This window comes from Ambystoma mexicanum, chromosome 14 (genome assembly GCF_040938575.1).
Source record: "Ambystoma mexicanum isolate Mex_15411 chromosome 14, UKY_AmexF1_1, whole genome shotgun sequence".
Classification (NCBI taxonomy): domain Eukaryota; kingdom Metazoa; phylum Chordata; class Amphibia; order Caudata; family Ambystomatidae; genus Ambystoma; species Ambystoma mexicanum.
Genome location: NC_090940.1, coordinates 142,369,796 through 142,393,255, shown reverse-complemented (window position 1 = coordinate 142,393,255; position 23,460 = coordinate 142,369,796).

Sequence of the window (23,460 nt, the reverse complement as noted above, 5' to 3'; positions counted from 1 at the left end):
AACTCCTTTCTTCCGAAAGGTATGTCGTATTTAATAACGCTTTTAGTTATAACACTGTTGTAAATTCACAGTGTAATGTGCCCAACATGTTTCGTCCTATGGGAGCAGTTATTAATGCTTACTAAAAGGACTTCTTCAGGGGAACCAACGTGATCAAACCACAAATTCTACAATATATAATCACAATTAATATTAGTGTGATAAAAACCAGAACTCCAGCCAAAAATGTATTCTGCCTCCTTCGATCCTGTTTACAAGTATCTTTCTTCTGTCAATTCACATTGGATCCTTGGGAGGAGGTATATGGCAACCGTCATGCTGAGAGGGAAAAATTGAGGAGAGGAGAGAGGGAAAAAAGAGAAAAGAAGAGAATAGTAGCAATTAACACTAAATGTTATAACTAGCAGCTACTAAAAAAGCTTCAAAAGCATGTCATTATGCTTTCTACACACTTACCAAGCGAAATATTATTTAGTATTTCAGTGCTTGGGAATAAACAGGTGTCCACAACTTGGACTGCACCCTATGGACAACACCTAAAAAGAAAGAGAGACCCTATTAACACCACACCACGTCCAGCAACTAGCTGCTGAACACAGAATTCAGCGTATCTACATGCAGGGTTAATGTAGTAGCTTACTACACATGTTAACAGCTTTACAAAAGAGCATGAAAGAAGGCATTCATTAGTTGTAAGCTGTAGAGCCCAACGTCATAAATCATATATTATTTGGAAGGTTGGATCAACATCCAAGGATAATGTAATTACCTTGTGTCCAACAAATGTTGTCACCCAAAGGTGAGGAGGTATGGTCCTAATTTGATACTTGCGGAGCCCACCTCATCTGCGGCCATGTGAGGGTTAAAGCGTTCAATGCAGCTGAAAACGAACCGGAGCCTAGTTATATATAAATATATACAAGTATCTATAGCTACGGGCTCACATACTTCATGTCTCTAGATAACAGGAACAATACGTCCCTACAGTGACAAACATCCTTATCTAAATCGTTCCTAGATCGATCCACTCACTGCAGACATCTTCCTGGCAGTCACACTGCTACGAGTCGCGGAGCTGGTTCTTCCTATGTACTAGGTTGCGGTTAAATGGAGTATTTCCTGTATCACGTGATACGATGTTTCCTGTGACGCGAGCGTGACCTCCAGCGTCCACCCCCATGTAAACATCCAATCACACGCGGACAGTGACTCAACACTTTCACACCGTGCGAACGCGCTCACCGCAACCAACAGCCACTCGCCGTACCGAAAAACTAAACGAGCCGTGGATGAAGATAAGCGCTACCCGACTCTGTGCACTCCGTTCAGTAAGTGATGACTAGTGCCATCTGTTTTGTGGTGTGTTGTGAAAGCATGTTGGTTTCAATTTGGTATGCAGCTTATGGAGGTGCAGGTTATGATGTCCATATGGCATTCTAATGGCATCTTTTGTCGGGGATGTATTTCCCAGGGTTTTGTGGTGCCAAAAGAGGTGGCGTGTGTTTTGCAAAATTGGTGGCGTGTTGTCAGGCCAAATTTTTGTGGTGATGTGCGGTGCCAAAGGGTGAGCTAATGGTGTGTTCTGATGACTAGGTGAAGTGCTGAATTTCGAAGGTATTTGAGTTGTGTTTGTTTTGCACAGTTTATTAACAACATTTTCTTCCTCAGGATAATGCCTATAAAGGACTTTGCAAGCTTAAATGTTGGACTCAAGTGTGGTGTATAATCCTTGTTTACCATATTTTAATGCCCAATTTGCCTAGCTGGCGTGTGTGTGGGGGGAATGTGTGGTGGTGCAAGTGTGTGTGGGGCATGTGGTTGCCCAAGGTAGTGGCAATTGGTGTGCGGGTTGTGGATGCCAGGTTTTGTGGTGCCAATAGGTGAGGGGGTTGTGGATGCCCGGTTTTGTGGTGCCAATTGGTGAGCCGGTTGTGGATGCCTGGTTTTGTGGTGCCAATTGGTGAGTGGGTTGTGGATGCCCGGTTTTATGGTGCCAATTGGTGAGTGGGTTGTGGATGCCTGGTGATGTGGTGCCAATTGGTGAGCCAGTTGTGGATGCCCGGTTTTGTGGTGCCAATTGGTGAGTGGGTTGTGGATGCCCGGTTTTATCGTGCCAATTAGTGAGTGGGTTGTAGATGCCCGGTGTTGTGGTGCCAATTGGTGAGCCGGTTGTGGATGCCCGGTTTTGTAGTGCCAATTGGTGAGCGGGTTGTGGATGCCCAGTTTTTGTGGTGCCAATTGGTGAGCGGGTTGTGGATGCCCGGTGTTGTGGTGCCAATTGGTGAGCGGGTTGTGGATGCCCGGTTTTGTTGTGCCTATGGTGAGTTGGATGTGTAGGCCCGACTATTGTGGTACCAAATTGTGAGAGGGTTTTAGATGCCCAGATATTCTGGTGCCATGTGCTGAGCAGGATGCACATGCCCGCATTTGGGTGCCAATTGGTTAGCAGGGTGTAGATGCCCAGCGTTTTTGGTTGGTGCCAAATGTGGAGTGGAGCTGTGTGGTTTGCTTCAGGCTGTTAGTGGGGTTGGAACCCTGTTTTGTGTTGTGGCACAATTAGTTGATGGTGGACAGAGAACGATGGGTATAGGTGTGCGTTTGGTTTGTTTTGGGATTTGCGTTGGATTGCGGGCTGGTTCCCTTGTGCGAGTTCTATAGTAAGCCAGCTATAGGATTGTTGATTGTTCTGGTGGTGGCCTAGCTAAGTGGTTAGCTACTTTAAGGTTCTCTGGGGAGGGAGAGCTTTGTTGCTCGGAGTGGTTTGCTTGGTAGGTGGCTTTAGAAAGATAGTCAAATGTTTGTGGTTGTTACAAATTTCATTGGCGAATTTTCCTTCTGTTTCTTCCTCTGGGTGTGTATTGTTATATAGGGGGGGATGTGTTGTGATCTACCTGAGCTGGTGTAACCTGTGTGTGTCAGAGTATGGAGTGTTGGATTTATGTAGAATGTTATGATGCAAGGCTCCTGGGGATTCCACCAGAGTCAGTTGGGATCTGACGTTTGAGTAGAGAGGGATCAGTAGATGCTTCTCTCTATATACAAACTTGACCTAAATGTGCTGTACTTACTAACTACCGTACTCATCTGAATCTGTGAAGCAAGTAAAGTTGTTCCTGTCACTGGAGGCTCCAGAGTAATCTGTTTTACCCAAAAGGCCCATCTCAACATTGACCCCAGTTTATTACGAAGCAGCTTCATGTTTCTTTATGAAAACTTTTAATATTCTTTAACTTTTTTTTTTTAGTAGATTTGCTGCTGTGTGCAGTGATGAAGAAGAAATAGATACTAGGAAGCCTCCGTTCTTGGTCAGCTGTGCCGGGATTGCCTCTTGCCTACAGGCCGCGGTGTGGCAGTTAATCAGCAGCTTTTGAAACACCTGTTGAAAATACCAGCGCGCTTCCCTGGAGCGGTGGGTCACGTGACACGGGGGGGTCACAACGGCAGCCTCGTGCCCCGTTGCAACGGACTTTGATAGACAGTGGTTTGCTTGGGGGTGGGCCAGGGGCCGCGCGCCTCAGCCCCACTACAAACGCTTAACAGGCCCTGGCCCCATGCGGGCGCTTAATCTTGTGAGGCAAGGGCCGGCTCTGACCGCAGACGAGGCAGGAAGCTCCCACCGATGTGGGGGAACTGCCTGTGGGCCATTCTTTCTTTATAGGGTATGAAATGCTGACAAATAAATGACCCCGCGTCGCACAGGGAGCCATTGTGGCATGAAGCTATTATTGGCAAATTAGCTGTCGAGCAGGGCTCCACAGAAAAGCTTCGGGGATGTTCTTTCGGCGCTTTCTGCTGGGCCGCCATCAGAGACGGGTTCTCCATGGCAACCCCCTCGGAAATACAAACACACATGCGCCCGTCTTCTCACGGCCGCCAAGGGCCTTCAGATGTGGTGGTTTCAAGTTGGCTTGGTTTCAAAAAGTCTATACATTTTCTCTTTCCCCCCGAAACTAACTTCTGGGCCAAAAATTCCCCACGTCTGTTCTTTTCTAGGCGCCAGTTTCTGTACGCGGAGCCCTTCTTTTGTCACACACACATCACCTGTAAAGGTAGAAAGGGGACTCTTATCTCTGAGATGTAAAGCAAATACGTAAAAAGTACACAGCTGCATCAAACAGTGAACTTATATTCCCCGCTAGGAGTGACGAAATAACGACTTCTCTGCATGAGTATGGCATACATGCCAACACTCCCGATTTAGGCAGTAGACACACGATTTTTTTTTTTTAACAAAAACATAGATTTTTTTTTTTTTTTACATCCTCGCTCCTAAAATAATTCCAACCCCAATGTAACCCAATGGGAAAATGTAATTCTCCCGCTTTCCGCAGGCAGGTCGGACTGAGGCATAAAATTGTCTCGGGCAAAGTGGCCCACAGTTGCAAATGGCAATTCATTCCTTTTGTGACAGACTGTTTGAATAGGTGGATAAAACAAAAAATGTTTTGCAAATTATGCATTTTAAAGAATATGTATTCAGCAACACTGTTCAAAACTACTAGCCGCATGATGAAGTAACTCATCAAACTGGCCCACATTGGCCAAAAAAGTGGGCCACTTGTACTGAAAAATCTGGCCCACACTAGCATGGTTTGGTTTGGGCGTTGCCCTATAGGCCAGTCCGAGCCTGCTCCCAGTTGCTGAAAAATAGTGGCATGTATGATATAGAGACAGTGCTTTAAGTGGGCCGGGGAGAACCAGGGCCGAGCCCCGGCAATCTCCAAAAAGTGGGGCTGAGCCACATCATTTGCCAGATGCCATGATGAAGACAGTGTTGGGAAGGAGATGGTCCTATCCCACCCCCCTTGCCTTTCCCGCAGTAAATACATTACGTGTAGACAAAGGGGAGAGAGACACCCACCCCAAGGTACGTCCCTTTATGATACAACATACAGACTTATACAAATAATATATCTCCTACCCACAAGAACTGACACCATTTTGTGTTAGAGCAGACGTCATCTTTTTGCTAGGCCCAAAAAACCTTACCTCAGCAGCTCGCAGCCCTCGCCTCCCCAGTATGTCTCACAGAAGGCCCAAGCCATCGCCACCCCAGACCTGCTCAGCACAAGCCTTGTTCTCACGGAAGTCCAGTCATTTACTGTTGCAATTGTTTAGTATCCTTTTCACAGAATGTGCTCTCTGCAGAACGTGAGCCGAAGCAGGCCCCAGCACAAGTGCCCATACATCTCCACTAAACTGCCTGTGCCCTCTCAGCCCCACCCCACTAGGCCAGGGTCCTCCAGCCCGGACCCCCAATCACTTTCATGGCGATACACATCTGACCCCTTGCCTTGACCATTCCAGGACACCCACCACAACTCTAATCCCGTACAGCAGTATATTCTCACCAAAACCACAAACATCTGTTCTTATCATGAGGCACCAGGGAAAGTAAACTGTAGATCAAACCCCCAGGTCGAGACACCTGGGAGCGGGATCCCCCGGTATCAATGAAGCCCTGAATACAGAGGTCAGAATGCCAATATATTAGTCCATTTTCTCCAAGTACCCCCATCGATGCATGAATCTGATGTTCGCCATTATTCTTGTATTATCAGTTCCTGGTGTTTAGCTTAGATAGTTTGCTATGTATCGCCTGTTTCACCCTCACCGCAGAGAGGAGCCCAGATGACCCACGTGCACCAAGACCGACTGGGAAGCAGCAGCCTTTAAGCGCCTGACATCCCCTATAGAGCAGGCTGCGCCATACGGTCCCTCCAATACGCACTGTGATTTTTTACTCTATGTAAATGACGTCATTTATGACGAAATTGTTTCTTATAATGTGCTGCCCGTGTCATTTTTGGCAGAGCGCTCTCAGGCAGCAGAGTTCTTTGCTGGCATTTTTATTATATAAACTTGGTCATACTGGCAACTTGCAACTCATCTCTTGATCTCATTCCCTGACGGGGCGTATTATCTTTACTTTTGCATTTTATGAGGACACGTGTATGACTGGGTGCCTTCAAAAGGTATCTCTGACTGCCACACAGCGTACCTCAAGCAAACTGTAACTTCCTCTTGTGAGGAGTCACAAGAGGACATTACAGTCCCTGGCTGTTACGCTCACCTTATCTCTGCGGGGACGTCTGGAACTTCGGCACGGGTACTTGTTGAACATGCACTGGATGCCTGGTCTGCCCTTAGATCAGCACTCACTATGGGTCAATTCCTACAACTAGGGAATAGGGGTTAACGATTGTCCGCTTCCTCGTCCTCTCTATTCCCCCCAGTGTCTCTTGTCCCTTCTCCTCCCCCCACCCTTCTTGGATTCTGCTCACCTTGTGATATTTGCAGGCAAGCACTCCGTCCTGCTTCTTCTCAGCAGGGGCGCAATGTCTGTGTTCCTTCATTTGGTTGAACCAAGTTACGTCACTGGTTCATAAGATTTTGAAAGGCCAAGCCCAGTCCCGCTGCAGCGTTGGCTGTAGAAATGTCCCTCTTGCCTACCCCTTGTTTGGGTTTGGTAATCCCTCTTTGTGTTATTTCTGGCTTCTGCAGTGCCGGTGCCGACATAGCACAGTGTGGCAGATAATGTAGTGGCCGCCACTTTTGTCTGCCAGTCTTTCCCTCACTCTGATGCTGTCAGCTGACGTTTGTTATGCAGGCTGCTATTGTAACCTTGACTCGCGCTGCCTTTGATGCGCGGTACTTATATGTCCAATTTACGCACTAAGTATCTTGTTTCTGCAGGTCTCGATCGATTTATACACTGCAGTCCGGACGTGGCTGCCGCAAAGAGGAGGAGCTGACCATGTGCTGTGGATGACAAGGAGAATTCCGAGAATGCTCGAGCCGGGATGACAGAGAGGAATTTCAGGCAAGTGCAATGCTGATACATTGGAGTTGTTTGCGTTGATTCCGGATCTGACGGTTTCTTCTTCTTTGTATTTCAGGTCGCTGGAACACGGTGAGCATCACGCTGCATAAAGCAGAGCAACGCGAAGCGAATTTCAATGCAAGGGTGTGGCTTATATAGTCAGCCACACCCAAACACTGGAGCATGTGTGGAAAAAGACCATGGCCCATCACCCAGCCATGTTGAAGGAACAGGAAGTTACTAGTTCCTTTTGTCAGTGACCATGCACACTATGAGCTTGGTGCCAGAGGCGCAAGGACAGAGTCCAAGAGGCCTTTCTCTACATCCCACGGGGGTTGGCCGGGGTGGCGCCACAAGAATGCTTTCTGGGTGGCAGACCCACAGCATTATGGGAGCAGCAGGCCCGTGATTGAGTGTGTGTGGGTGAGACTGGACTGATGACACAGGCAGCCAGGCCAGCCCTGATAAAAAAAGTGCCTATTTTAGTCTGCCACCCACCAAGACGGAGAAGCCAATGTAAGACACTTGTGGAGGGCGGGTACCTTTGCATGCCCAAGCAAGCCCTGCCTGGGTTTTTCGCTGCACAAGTGGGCTTTAAAAAATCTCATTGTGAGGGGGTGAAAAAATGGGAGCGTGTCCCGAGATGGGGTTTTAATGAATATTGATTTGATTTGAATGAACACAAGTGGGGCAAGCAATTTTTGGATTAAGACCGAATTACTGTAATACGCATCCAAGTAAAAAATGGTAGCGTTGTGCTTTCAGTTATAATTGTTCCTTTATAATGCGCTTAATACCGGGGACCAGTTTTTAAGCACGATCCCGGTATTCAAAACTGTGTTGTTTCCAAGACAAACGCGTTGCCCCGGAGCTATCCTCCCAGCCTGTAATTCATTTGATGTTTAGTTCATCGAACTGTGCTGACAGAGAGCAACGATGCGAACCCGGATCATCTTGTTTTGAGGCCACACACTTCCTCACCAGATCCTCTTTGGCTCTCGAAACATTGTCTCCTGGCTTCAGCTCCTCTCTGTTTCAGGGCCCCTCCATGCAGTGACTTATAGAACTTTTCCGAATACTTCTGCCGAAGGGCGCAGAAATTGAGTGTGCACGCCACACTCTTTATTTATTTTATTTGTGTCAGAGTACTTTCTTATAAAATTGTACTTTTCAGAGGGCCTTTATGAAACAGAGTATTGTAGAAATCCAAAGAGTGAGGAAGGGAAAGGAGCGGGCAAGTCGGTCATGGTGAATCACCCGGTGGGATGTGGGTAGAGAGGTTGCTGGTCTGGAGCAGTTGTTTTCCTCGATTCAGGCCCTGTGTTGGGAGTTTTGTTTAATTTCAAAGCCCAATCCAACTGCACATGGTTTTGAAGAGTTACTAGTGTACCTCCCCTCCTAACCTCTTGCCAATGTCCTTAGTTAAAGGTCCAATAACTAATGCTTCGGAACTTAAATGTGTTGTACTTTAAGTGAGGCTATACTCAAGTAGGGATTTACCAATCGGTGTCGGGATATGTGCCTAGTTTATCTAAGCCAAACCACTCCTGAGCATTCAGGCCATGTTCTTTTTAGGCTATGCCTATCAATTGTTAAGCCCCTGCCCCTCAACTAAGACACGCCCCAAACGAGAGCCCCTCCTCAATTTAACACCCCACGTACAGCACTGTACAGGGCTGAGTATTGGCTAAACGGCCCACACAGCCCCACATTTCTACTAAATCAGCAGTGATCCCAATCTTAAAGGTAAAACATGCAGAGCTCAAAAGCTACATCTCCTTCACCTCTTTTAGTTATGCGGGCTTACGGTTATCTCTTCAGGAGGGGTGCGGGCTGACAACAGTTCAACCCAAACAACTTAAGTGCAATGGTTTCAAAATAAAAGAATGGCCAATCAAGGGTCTATAAAAAAATATAGACTTTTGATCAAACAATAAAATGCATTCGGTATGCAGTGTTAATAACGAGAAAAAAAAATAAACAAATTTTAAACGACACCTCAACAACGACAAAAAGTCCAATTCTTTAGTAAAAGTATGTATGGGGGGGTTAGGGAATAAAAGAGGTGGTGGTAGTTGGGGGAAGGGTAAAAAGTTTGTAGAAACAGGGAGCTTTTGGGGGACCCCCCAAATAAAAAAAAAAAGAAAGTGCAACTTTTTTCGGTATTCAGGTGTCGTTTAAAACGTATGTCGTTATTTAGGGTATCGTTATAAAGACATGGAACCAGTGCATTCAACTAACTATAGCAAATACATATGTGTTGCAGGAACAAGTTTGCTTGTCTGTGGATAATGTCACATATGTAGAAAGAGAGAGTATAGGCGAATATGAGATGACAGCCGGTCTTGATGCATTCAGACGACCTGTGCCTTCACTGGTTCTGTCTGAGTCTGATTGGTGCTATGAAGTTAGTGCACACAAACCTGCTCACCTAGCGCTACAGACCGAGGGACGGCTTTATAGTGGATGTAACTTGTACCATTGAGAGATAGTCTACCATTTCTTTTGTATGTTTGTGCATGGATGCTGACTTACTATTAGCCCTACCGCCAAACCGCCTGGCACTATTAGCGCCGGATCACAGGTTTGGAAGAACGGTAAGTCCCCATTCCCCATTGGGCCCATTCGGGAATTTCCCATTCCGCTGGTGGTAATAGCGCCAGAAATCATCAAAATCGCAGCAGAGTTGCCCCCAGCTCAGAGCTGGGGGAAAATCCGCCATGCCCATGATTTGGCGGACCCTTAAATGGAGCGGTAATAGCGTTACCACCTCATTTAAGGGTTGGCCGACAAACTCGCGATGAGGCCCTTAGTCTGTCATAGTGACCCAGCAGCAAGAAGTCTGGGTTGCCGGGTTGAGTTGCACGTGCAACCGAGGCTGGCCATGGGGAATACTTGAGCACGGTTATCCTGTACCATGTGGTTCTCTAAGAAATAGGGGACAGTGCAAGCAACTACGTCTATGGAAGGTGACGGGCTAGAAACTATGGACCAAGAGGCGCAAGGGCTTTTCTTATCGAAACTGCTGAACAAGAAGTGAGAGGAATGACTGTAAACTGCTGGCCTAAGGGATGACGGATGTTTTGGAGGATTACGCTGGATGATCATAGAAGGTTACGTTGAAAAATTGACCACAAAAGGTAGATAAATTACCCAGAAGTACATACTGTGCAGGGACATTTCTTGGGGCAGGCAACTACCCGGTGCGCAAGTCAATTAGGGTGCACAATCTGCTGTTCCCATCCTTACCAGAACTTACAAACCAGGGGCAAGCCACCCTAAACACTTGTTTGGGTGTTGAGGGGGCGCTTAATGGTAGTTTTGAAAGCTGGCAGTGAATGGGGCCCTTAAAACTATTGTGCTGTTGACACCCACTCCCCCGCCCATGAGGCTGTAAAAATATCACCTCTTCCTTTGACTCATTAATTGCATCTTTCACCCCAATGTACAGGCCATTTAGTCGAATAAAGCAGTGGTAATTATTGGAGGCCTGTGCCATCTAAAAGCTCGGCCCAGCACTAAAGCCTTTGGTGTTGTCATAGAGGGAAGGTCTATTGATATTGCCTGTGCAGGGTTTTGTTTAAAAGTAAGTAAATATACCGCTCTTTGTGGTGAGAGGTTTGAGAGCCTCTTCCTATCGCCGCCCAGGCTGAGATGCCTCGTGCCTGCCAGCCTTCACAAGCCCTAGGATGGAGCCATGCATGGAGCTTGCACAGACGAGCTCTGCTTCCGTTTTCCTTTCTTTCTTGCTTTGCATTTCGAGCACATAAAAACAGTGGCACAGGTCTCAGCCTGTAAAACATGTTTTAAGCATATACCTTTGTTATCAGCAGCACACTTCAAAAGGGAAGTGATTAGTGGTTGATGGCTGCAGGCATAGAAGTCAGTGGTAGATGGCAGCAGATCCAGCAGCGAGTGGGTCATTGGGAGTGCTTATCGGCTGTGACATCTTCCCAAAGAAGTGCTAATGGGTGATTAGAAAGGTGAGAGATACATACCATGTAGAACAATCAATGCAAGCATGAGATGCTTAACACGTGACCGTATCGTCCAGAGCTGGGATGATATGTAGTCAAGTACCTACATTGCAGACTGAGATCAAATCCTAGCTTCTTCAGTTAACCTAAGTGTGTGATCCTGGACAAACCATTTAATCTTCTTACAGTGCTTGCTCGGCACAACCTTGGAGTCCCTAGAAGTGATTCTGTTCACAGCATACACGATTGAACTAAAATCGCACCCATGGTTTACTAGACTAGCAAAGCCAGCCATTACCTATTACCTGTGTGTGAGGAATTAGACCATCCACAGGGTGGGCATGCCCTCGCCTGGGTTTTTTTGAAATTGTAAAAGAAATTGAATGATGGTAGATGGGCTAATTCACACACATTTTCCTATGCTCACCGCACGACATATACATAAGACCTGTGTACTCTGGGGGACACAGCCTATAGGCGCCTTCCCCCTGTCATATTTAGTTGGAATATGACAGCCAAGAGTACACTATGGCATCTCAGAAGGGGGAGGGCAAAACCTTCGACCTGCCATGGCCAGCTTAATTAACTTACGAAGGCTCCATGAATCCGCCCTATCCTTTGATGGCTCTGCAGATGGTGGCAACAATTAACATACCAATAGAGTATACCGCAAACAGGCCCATGTGGGGCCTGGCTGCAGGACTAACAAAAGAGACACGAAAACCCCAACAACCTTTTTTTGTTTTTTTAACAGTGTTTTAATTAATTTTCATTGGTAACAGTAACAACAAAGAAATTATGTAAGGAGAAAATGACCAACCTCGCCTCCCTCCCTCCTGCCGATCCAGAACTGGCCTCTGATCAAGTTTACCCTATTTTCATTATGCAAAGGCCATGCGGTCAGAGGCCCTTTCTGTAGTATTCATTCAAAAAAGCCATCAATTCCTCCCAGTCTGTCGCAAATTTCGTTTGATTTCCTTGTAATGTATAGGTCCATCCACTCAAGTGCTGTGAAATGCCAGATTTTCAGGAACCAGTCATGTGCCGTTGGTGGGTCTTTCGCCTTCCATTTCTGCGCTATGACTATGAGTGCCGGGAGTGACAGGATCACATATGATTTCTTGGTAAGCTTTGCCCATTCGTTCCACCCTGGTGCATGCAGGCCTAGGATCCCCTCCCTCGGCCCTCCATGGGGATCTGCTTGAAAGATCAAGTGCAGGTGTTGATCTATTTTATTCCAATAGTCTTGAAGTTTGCTGCACCCCAGCCATATGTGGAGCTAATCCCCTACCCTTCCGCAGTCCTGCCAGCACATCCCGTTACATCTTTTTCAGTTTTGCTGGGGTGTAGTGCCACTGTGTCATCAGCTTGTACCGATCTGTATTGCCTGGGTGAGTTTTGGGATGTCGTGCCAAAGTCCTTCACAGTCTTCCTCCGCCATGGGTTCCCTAAGGGTCTCCTCCCATGCCCTCATGTATTTGGTGCAGGTAGTGGTTGTAGTGCGTTTCGCATCAAGGCTTATTTTGTAGATGTTGGATACGAGGCGTTTGTCCCCATAGTCTGTTGTAAGACATTTTTCGAATGGGGTTAGGGATCTAGTTGCCCCCGCCCTTATCTGGGGATCCATTAGCCCGTGACGCAATTGAAGGTATTGCATTCTATCTCTTTCCGCTAAGCCCAGTTAACCTTTGCACTGAGGGAAAGATTTTATGTCAGGGCCTTGGAACATATCCCCGATTTTGGTAAAGTCTGCATCCTTGCATTTCCTAAAAGAACTTTCGGGAATCCCTGGAGATAACTGGCGGTTACCCCAAATCGGCATGCACGGGGAGGTGAAGGTGGTGAATTGTTTGCCCGTGCTAGCCAGTCCCAATGTTGCTGCGCTCATTTGGTGATGTCTGATTTGTGCATGTTGGGTGGGCAGAGGTCTTTATGTAGCCATAGGACTTCCTCCCCAGTGGGGCACCCACTACTACCTGATCCATCTGTCGCCAAATCTTCCCGGATTCCCTGGATAGCCAGTCTTTAATTACTCTAGTTTGAGCAGCCTTGTAGTATGGTCGAATATCTGGCATACCTAGCCCTCCATCCTTGGTCGCCAGCTGAAGTGTTTTCATTGGTACCCTGGGAGGCTTCTTCTTCCATATATATGCTCTGATATGTTTGTATATGGCGCGGAAAAACGATTCCGGCACCGCGATCGGAAGTGCTTGGAAGAGGTATAATAACTTAGGGAGTACTATCATTTTGATTACGTTGATTTTGCCTAGCCAGGAAGTGGACAGGGGCCCCCAAGAGTGGAATTGTTTTTTAAGTTGTTCTATCTGCGGGGGGGTAGTTGGCATTGTAGAGGCCCTAATAGATGGCGTCAGGTGAATTCCCAATATCTTGACTTGTGTGCACCCATCTAAATCCGTAGGATTGTTGGTCCTGCGCTAATTTATCCCCCTTCAGGGTCAGGTTCAAGATCTCTGATTTAGCCAGAAGTGAGGAGCATGTCATCGGCATGTGCCGAAACTTTGTACTCCGCCCTTCCGAATGGTATGCCCCTGATGTTGTTATTCTGGCGAATAGTAGCTAAGAATGGTTCCAGATATAGTGCAAAGAGAAGGAGCGACAGGGGCCACCCCTGTTTGGTGCCTTTTGCTAATTCTATCTGGGGTGATAGATCCCTGTTTACCAGCATACGAGCCGACGGATTGCTGTCATTCGCTCTGACCATGGCCATGAATTTCGGCCCCAGGTGCTGTTTTCGCATTGTGTTGAATAGAAAGGACCTCTCCATCCTGTCAAACACTTTTTCAGCATCCAAGGAGAGGAGGACCGTGGGGGTTGCCCTCTTCTGCATTTTTTCCAGGATGTGGCAGACGCTCCTGATATTGTTGTGCGTTTGTCTCTGTCTAATAAACCCGGATTGGTCTGGGTGGATTAGTTGTGGTAATAGACCCTCAAGTCTGCTCGCCAGGACTCTGGCATAGATTTTAGCATCAATGTTTATTAGTGCAATTGGGCCTGTATGAGCCACATTGGGTGGGGTATTTTTCTGGCTTGGGGAATAGGAGGATCTTAGCTTCTTCCATGGAGGGGGTAATTTTTCCTGCGGCAGCGAAAGTGTTAAATAGCGTCACCAGCCTGGGGGCAAGGATATGCTGGGAGGTTTTGTAAAACCCTGGGGTGTACCTGTCCGGTCGTGTGGCTCTTCCCGCGGGGAGGTGTTTAATCGCTCGGCAGACTTCCTCTAGAGTGATATCTGCCTCCAGGGCCGTGCTGTCTGCTCTCGGTATCTGGGGGAGGGTGATCGATCGGAGGTAGTCCTTTTGGTCTTTCTCGCCTGGATGGTCAGACCTATATAAGTTCTCATAGAAAGTGGCAAATTGGGCTGCTATTTTGAGGGTGGCGTGAACCTTCTCGCCTTGTGGAGTGGTAATCCGTTTAATCCTATGGGAAGTAGACTTCTGCTTAAGCTGCCTGGCCAACAGCCGATCCGCTTTATTGGCATGCACATAATATTTGTGTTTCAGTGCAAGCAGGCCCCATTCCGCTTTTTTAGGTTGGAGCATATTGAGTTGCCCACTGACATGCTGAAGTTCTCTTCGTAGAGCTCTAATGGGATTGCATGTCATCCTCTGCATAATGTCCTGTAGGGCTTGACCTAGTTGGGTTTCGACGTTGCACTTCTGATTCTGCCAGCAAGCAAGCTGGGCAATGAGTTCCCCTCTGAGAGTAGCCTTAAAGGCATCCCGGATTGTCACTTCTGCTACCCCAGTGTCCCCATTTAATTCAAAGTATTCCCTGATCTTTGCTTCTATGTCTGCTCGTAGAGCCACGTCAGACAGGGCTATTCTCGGGAACATCCATCGCCATAGGCCCTGCCGGTGAGACTGATTTTTGTATTGATACTATTAATGGAGCGTGATCTGATAGGGTGATGGGAAGCATGTGTATAGTTTGGGTCTTGCCTAATAAGGTGGTGGATCCCCAGATGTAATCGATTCGGGGAAAGAATTGGTGTACATGGGAGAAGAATGTGAACCCTGGGTCGGCCCCTTGCAGTGCAACCCATAGGTCCAGAAGTGCCAGGTGTTCAATCCTCTTCATGAGGGGCGGAGTCGGTATTGCTTGTGGGCACTGGGAGGTGGTGCTTCTATCCCTTTGGGGGTCCCACGCTAGATTAAATTCACCTGATAAAATAATCTCCCCTTGTGCAAAGCCCTCCATATCCGACAGGACAGTCCTTAGGAACCCGTCTTGGCCAGAGTTTGGGGCATAGACCATGGCCAGTGTTAGTGTCATGTTATCCACTACCAGTGTAACAAATGTGTATCTGCCTTTCCGGTCTGCTTTGGTGGCCACAATTTGGGCTGGGAGTCCGGTTTTGATTCCTATTAGCAACCCCCTACACCTGACTTTGGACTTTGTGTTCGCCTGGGCGATGATGCAGAACCTTCCTACTTTTAAGCGGTTTGCATCTGCTTTCCTGATGTGCGTTTCTTGCAGTGTGATGATGGCTGGTGTGTGTTGTGTAAGGAATCTTTCAAATGTTTCCGCTTTACCGGGGTGTTTAGCCCCCGTATGTTCATCAAGAGGACTTTAGTCATCTCTGCGGCTGGGTTCTTGTGTGTGTGTGCGGTGGTTTCCCTGGATCGACGTGCCCTCGGGCTCTACCCCAACTTGAGCCTTTATCCCCCCAACTGGTTCTAACTTCCCCTCCCCCTGACCCCTGGGCGTCGTCCTGGAGGTTTGTAAAATCTGGGGCCCTTGGAGGGGGCCTGGCATGGCCCAGAGATACCTGCAACCATTCCCAGGGTCTTGGGCATCGGGATCGCCTTGATGACCGCCCCTTTCTGTTGCACCCTCCTCTTCCTCCATGTTGAGAAGCCGTAGTTCTTCTTGCAGCAACATGACCCTGTGCCGTTTGCCCTCCCATTGGAATAGCAGCCGAAGGGGAAGGTCCAGTGATATCTTATTTGCTTTTCTTGTAGGACTCCGAGGATTGTCCTATTTCTTTCCTTTTGAGGATCGGGGCGTGGGCAAGGTCCTGGTACAAGTGAACTTCCGCCCCATTATAGTGAATTGGTTCCGCTGACCTGGCCGTCCTTAGGATTGAATCCTTCTGTGGGAATCTAGCCAATGCTGCTACTACATCCCACGGTCTTGCGCCTGGTTCTTGACGCTTTGGACTGATTATGTGGACCCTGTCAATAGGGATGTCGCCTGGGTGGTCGGATTCTAGGAGAGACTCGAATATCCGGGTTACCGTATTTCTCAGGTCCTGGTCTGATACCGACTCTGGCAGATTTCTTATTCTGAAGTTTGATCTGCGTGAGCGATTTTCCAGATCTTCACACTGTTGCTCAATGTTATGGGTGGCCCTCGCCAACTCTTCCAGGGCAATGTCCATTTGTTGGTTTTGGGGCTCTCTCCGTGGTGTCTGTGCGATCCCCCAGCTCTGTTATGTCCCGCCTCAGTTCTGTGAAGGACTGTTTCCTATCCCCCATGAAGGGTTGAATTGGGCTTGGGAAGCAAGGGCCATTTTGTTAGAGAATTCTTGAAAGCAGGCTTCCATGTCGTCTTTGGTGGCTGCGTTCGATGGGGGCGGGGGGCAGTGTGCTGGCCCTCCGCCCGTGATTGTGTTTGGTCCTGTGGGGTCGAGAGACGGTTCTCTTCTTCTGTTTCTCTGGACCAACATCGCTGCAGTGTACCCTTTTTGGGGTGTTGGCAGGAGGTTTTTTGTGTCCAGGCGTCTTGCCTCTGTTTCCTGACGTTATGGGCAGGTGCCCGCTCTTCCTGAGTCATAAGCCAGTATGGTTAGCCCTGTCACTCCCCCTTTCGCCGCCGCTTTGTTTTACGTCCTTCTGCCGTTACTGGGCTTTGGCATTGCCTGCCCGGGGCCTACCCCTTAATTGTAGAGAGTGTCCGGGTCCGTTGCTTGCTCCTAGGGATCCCGTTGCATAGTTGTCTGCTGCAGGTAGAATGTAGAGCCTGGCCTTAGTCCTGGAGGTGCGGGTCGTGTTTTTGGGGACCTGCCCTGCTGGTTCCTATGCCTCTGATGTTTGTCCGCCCCTAGTGGCCGTAGACTGCTGGCGCCTGGGGTAGGCCCCCTATGGGCGCCTGATGGGCTCTGAGGGTTCCACCTGCTGCCAAGTTGATATGCGGGGGGGGGCAGGGCAGGCCTCTCTGTGCTGTTGCGGGTGGTCTACTTTAGTGCAGTCCTGCTCCGTGTCTCTCAGGGTGAGTCGGGGCGGGGAGCACCCATGTTGTTGGCTGGCTGGAATGCTTGGACTGTGGCCGGTCTGTGGTCCGCCTCACCACCTGCAGGGGGGGGGGGGGTAGTAGCCTGCACCTCTGCAGGGGTTGTAGCCCTGTGTCACTTGCTGCTCCCCTCCTCCTTTCTGTTGCGTTAATATTCTGTCAGGCCCACTCTGGGAATGGGGACCCTGTCCACCCACACCGTAGGTCCACTGTCTCATGTGGGCACAGTTGCCTTATATGCCGTGGGGGCCTGTTTTGACTTCTCCATGGCACGATCGTCCACGATGTAATGTTCGTGTGCGGCCCCCAAACCCCTGGACTGCGGGCAGGCCGCTCCTCTGGGCCGCAAGTATCCCCACCAACTCGCTCCGGGCCATCACCCCGTCGCACCACTCCCCTTAGCTAGCCGGGGTGCAGGCTCTTGTGCGGGAGGATCTGCAACCCTTCTCCGGCTGCTGTTCCTGGTCTGTGGTGCTGGCCCACCACGTCCGTCCCCACTGTCCCACTCTCTGTGTGGGTGTGGGCGGGACGGGCCATCTGGTTCTCTGCTCCTCCTCTGCCGAGGTCTCAGAGCTGGCAAGTGTAACAGTCACACGCTGCTGTCTTCGTGGGGGGGGGCCTCAGGCAGGCTGGCCTACTCACTCCTGTCGCCTGGAGCCCCTCACCTGGCCGAGGCACCGCCATGGCTCTTCTGGATGCGGCTCCTGCTTTTCCTGGGATTCTTCGGGGTTGGAGATTTCCCTTGTAGTGAATGCCTCCCCGATATCCCGCAGAGGGTAGGCTGCTCTCTCCCCTGAGCGCAATGCGGGGCCCCTTCTTGGTCCGGTCCTGCTGCTGGTGCCAATGGCTGCTGCAGGGGGACGGAGCGCACCGTCACAGGTCTACCTCAGCACGCCGGCATCTTGGAATACACCGCAACAACCTTTGAAATGCATCTGTGTCTACCTGAAGCCAGCTCCTGCCCTTTAGTAACAAGGGAGGTCAACTATCATGTCTGGGACAGCTGTTTACAGTAGTCATTCCCGGAGGGGGACCCCATTCAGAAGGTACGAGTATGTGGATTGATGGAACCACAGAGAGATCCTTTAATCCACAAGAGACAGGAAGATGGGTGGGACTTAGTATTGCATGTTTTCACCCCTTTACCTTTTCTGTTGCAAAGCACTCTGGTTATGACCTTAGGCATACAGGAGATTGTTGGTGGGGACCCAGGATTGGTTCATTAAGATAGGATTAGCCTACACCAATCACTGTGTCTCATTTGGCTTTAAAAGAGGGGTGAGCCCCTCTTTTGGGCAGATCATTTGAAGACTGTGCAAGGAGTAACAACAAGAACTCATTTGGACACTGGCTGAAGGTACAGTCTGCCTTACAGCTTCCACCAGTGAAGAAAAGCCAGGATTTCCAAAGAGGCAAGCAAGATCACCACCCTTAAACATCTCCCAGGGAAACAGAGGGAGATACTGAATCCAGGTGACATTCCAGCAGCTCCAGAACCGGTACCCAGCCAGCACACACGGTACACTGCTAGGCTCTGTAAGCAAGCTTCCTAGGCGGGAAGTGCCAGAGAGTCTCTGAACCAAACCAAGGACAAGGCCGCTGCCTGCAACACTCTACTTAGCTTTGGGCCGTCCACCTTAAAAGGACAACACAGCCCAGTGAAGAAGCTAGGAGGAATGCACCCACAAGCATCAACCAGCATCCGCCCTAAAGGACATTTTCGAGCCAGTTGAGCGCCTCGAGCGGAAACTGACTGCACCAGTGTCACGCTGCAGTCGCTAACGACATCCGAGATGCCTAAACCAGTGCTTCAGACCCACCAACCAGCACCGAGACACGGATTCCTGGCCACGATCCGCCGTGTAGGCCAGCCTGCAGATGTCTGTCCAGCCTTGCTCGCCAAACAGCCTGCCGCCTGATACCCACAGCTGTCTCCCGCCTTGAACTCTGTCACAGGAGCTGCAAAGCGCCATGAAACCAACCCAACCCTGTCGAGCACCAACAACTTCTACAAGCACGAGGTACATTCTGGTTCAGTCACCCTGGACCTTCGCCCTGGGCCTTCTCCAAAGGTCCCTAGTGACATGTTACGGCCCATTGCTCCCTTTGTGTTGAAACCACATATCCTTTTACTATTGTAATGATTTACTTTACCGGCTACGCTCCTGTCAGTATCGAGAGTGCATCCCTTCTTGAAACGGTCTGTCCTCTGCATTCCTTTACATGGTGGGTTGTATTTTGTAGTGTGCTAGAACTGTCTGTTGTGATAATAAAGTAGATATTTTTATACAAACTTCATTGGACAGTCCCTTTTATCATTGGGTAATAATATTTTTGCTGTTTTGCAACTAACCAACGATCGACCACCTTGCAGAGATAAGCCTGCGGTTCCGTCCACGTTGCCAAAATTGAAGAAGGAGGTTTATAATTTACTTGTGTTTCCAATCTGTTTGCATCCCGTCTCGTGTACTAGAGGTGTGGGGCTGCTTGATGGTTTAGTAACCGATATTCATCCCTGGACCACTGGTGCCACGGAAGTTGATTCGGTTTACAAAGAAATTTTCCCAAAATGTGTAGGTCAACCGGATGATGTTGGGTACATTTCTAGTAGCTGTTAATTGTTCAGGGGCGCTTCCGTAAATTATACATGCGTGCATACATTATGGCTGATGAGCTTTGAATTGCGATCAAAAATGTTTGAGAAATGGTCCAATCCAAATGCAGTTAAGAAAAAGCTCCTACAACTTGGTTGGATTGAAACTGTAGAAAAAAAGAACAAAACATAAATGTATGTACAATTCGCCCGCTGAAGCCAAAGGTTTACATACTATCCCCAAATACATGTTCTTGTGTCCGTGTAAACGTCTGAGCAAGTTATATGTAAAATTCAGACTAAATCTCTTTGAAACCAAAGAAATCCTGAATCAGAGAAGAACGATATCTGATGGAAATACCAATTGCAGATTCTGCAATAACAAAAATGAAAATCTAAAACATCTGGTCATTTATTTCTCAGGGTCAAGCAATCAACAAACTTTCTACTTGGCAAAAGAGATGGACAAATACTCGATTTACAGCACAGAAGAATGGTGGTGCCAGTTGCATAACAGCAATAGTAAAAAGCTGACATTAGCATGAACGAGGTTCTTAGGAAAGCTCCAAATGAAGATGGAGACGGAGTATCTTAAATGAAATGAACTGGTTTGATAATTTTAATTAAGAACAGGATCAACAGTGCTTTAAGCAAATTGTTTGTCAGTGTATAGTTTTGTTTTTCGTTTTCCTGTCTGTGATTTTAGTTTACTTTGCTCTATTATCGTTTAAGGTATGTAAGATTTTTTTTTTTCTATTTCAAAAGTTTGTTCAGACTATATGAAATTAAAATAAAAAAAGAAACTAGATTATGCCGCAGCAACAAATGCTTTTGCGGCAGCAAAATCAAGGAGAGTGTGCTTCATTTAGATATTCAACATAAACATGAGACAATGAAAATTAAGACCTTTTTTACAATATTCTGGTCTACTTTGGTGTGTTTTCTTAATACTTTTTAAGTACTTTAAGTATAAATTAATAAAACCAATGCTGGTTTATTTTGCTATGATTTCATAATGTTTAGGTGTGTTTTGCAGTGTGGGGGGCGGCTTTACGGGGAGCTACATTGTCTAGGCACTACCATGGGCAGATCGTTATGGTCCACTTAGCCAACACCGAGTTGTGCCCAGCACTGAAGAAAGAGTGGAGGAAGTGTGTTTAGAAAAAGCACATTTTACCCGGCGATGGAAAGAGTGGTTACAGTTGGAGAAATAGTCTGTAGCGGAATGGGGATGACGAACATGGTGATGGCATGAACAGGGTTTTCATTTGCCGGGAAGGAGGAGTCGCAGCATGTGCGTCAATCAGTCAACTGAGAATGGGTCCTGAGAAACAGATCATGCTCGTGGGTTCAGGTTCCCCGGTCACTTTATCCCACTTGGGCTCGCGTGAGTTTTGTGTTGTGCAGTAAATAAATGGGGCAAATGAGAACTGCACCTTTTCCCTATTTGCCCCAACTTCCTTACTAAATTAAATCACCCCACTCCTACCACACAAAAGTCATTATGAGAGTAAAAGGCGGCTTTAGATTGGGATTTGAAAGCCTTACAGCCCTCTGCAGTAAGACAGAGTTCATACGGTGATCTGCCAATAGGAGATCCAGATTATGCTCCGATTTGATGACCTTGAGCAAAATGGTTGGGAGCATTCATGTTGCTGAAAAGGGGTGCCAGAAGTGCTATACAGACAGGAGTGGGAGTTGGGAAGTGTTGAATGCTGACGAAGAAATAACTCAAGGCAATGGGCATTATCACAAGTTGGGTGTTGAGGTAAAAAGTGGCGGTGATTCCGTCACTGCTATTTTGACTGCACCGCCGAATTCCAAGTTTTTTTTTAAAAACACTTTTTATTGGCATTTTTAAATTTCACCAACAGTCCAACAATAACAACAGCCCCTTCCCTCCCCAGTCCCACTTTACCCATAATTCTCCTTTGTGGTTGACCAAGTGTCTCTCTACCTATGTGCCTCCTCCTCCCCTCCCGTTCGCCTCTCCACCGTGCACCCCCCCATCCATCTTCCTCAATACTCACTAAGCAGATCGGCCATCCTTGACTCTCTGGAGCTCTCTCTGTTAACCTTTCCCGCCCCCTCTCCTCTCCCTTTACCCCTCCCCACCTTCCGCCTCCTCACTCCCCCCCACCAAATGTCTCATGGTGATTGCACATCTTCTGTTATGCACAGGTCATTTAACAGTTGACCCCAATCTGCTGTTACCTCGTCCTTATCCACCAAGTCCCCCTTAGCCACCAGTATCTCCAGGTCATCTCCGGGGATTCACCCGCCATAGCGTCACTGACGGGCCCTGTGGGTGTTTCAAGGCTATAGCCATTCAACGTTTAGCTAGGATCAGTAGGAATGTAACCAGTTTATTCCGTGACTTATATCTCTTCCACCACAATAGTATTCCCCACAAACATACCCTTGGGTCACACTCCAGCCACGTCCCTAGCAGTTCGTTTATCCCCTTAATGACAGTTTCCCAGTATCTCGCTATAATTCTGCGTTCACAGACCATGTGAAAGTGACCTGCCCGACCTATCCCGCACCTCGGACATTCATCACTGAGAGTCTTCTTCATCGCTCAGAGCCTAGTTGGGGTCACATACACTCTGTGCAACAGGTTAAACTGAATCAGTTGGAATCTAGCATTCCGTGACACCTTCCGGACCTGTTCCCAGATCCTAATCCATTCTTTTTCAGATATCTGAAACCCGCTATAGGCTTCCCATTTACCCTTCATCTCCTTCCGGGGTACCTCCTCCTGTAGTGCCCTATTAATGCGGGCGATTTTCGCCTTCCCCCCAGTCTGATCTAGTAGCAATTGCATTAATGGGCTGACAGTCGGTTTGTCAGGTATTCCCTCCCATATATCTGACAGTCTCTTATCTACCCCTCCGTATGACAGGAAGAAACCCTTGGGAAGTCTTTTCACAGAGCCTCTGTGCTCCAATCCTATTGATAGCCTGCCTTAACTTCGGGTCCGAACTCCAGGGTAGGTTCCGACTAATCATACCGTCGCCACTGGTACGCTCCATATTGCTTAAGGAGGCAGGGAGTCTGCAAAAGTGGGGCTACGACATTACCTGTTTTAGAGATCCAATTTTGATTCGAAAGAACCACGAGTTTCCTAGCACTGTGCCTTCGGGTGGTGGGTCTACCAACAGGGGGTGAAGGACAGCAATTGCACAGGGACGAGGTTACATCAGTAGAAGGCCTGAATCGGAGGTTGCTGGTGCTCTTGCTCAAAGATTCTATAGCTCAATTGAACACACTGAGCCAACCAATTTGGCTCCCAGGGGAACTTGAGTACGGTGTCATGGAACTGAAGGGGAAATTCACAACTAATCTCCAATGAACATTTTATTCAGGATTTACTGTTTTATGACTTGGTACTTTTGCAAGAGACTTGGGCATAGGGGAACCTCGTTTGGGATGGGTATGACGTCACCAGCCTGTTTGCGACGCAAGGTATGAAGGGACGCCCTAAGGGGCGCCTACTTACAGCTTATAAGCAGGGATGTAATATAAACAAGGTGCGCGATTGGCAAATTCAGGACACTTTCTTGCTTACTCCACTCTGTGTAGAGTCGTCTGAGGGTCTCATTGATCTGTTGATAATCAATGTCTATTGGAATGCTCTCGAGAGGCTACCCAGTTGGAAATTGCCTTAGATAACATGAGCACGGTGATTGATGAGTCCTTATATAGGGCTCAAGGTGGTGTCATCATATTAGCTGGTGATTTAAATGGCAACTGTAATATGGCTGTCATGGACATTGGGGAGCTACTCGCCCGCTTGGGAAAATACAATTCTC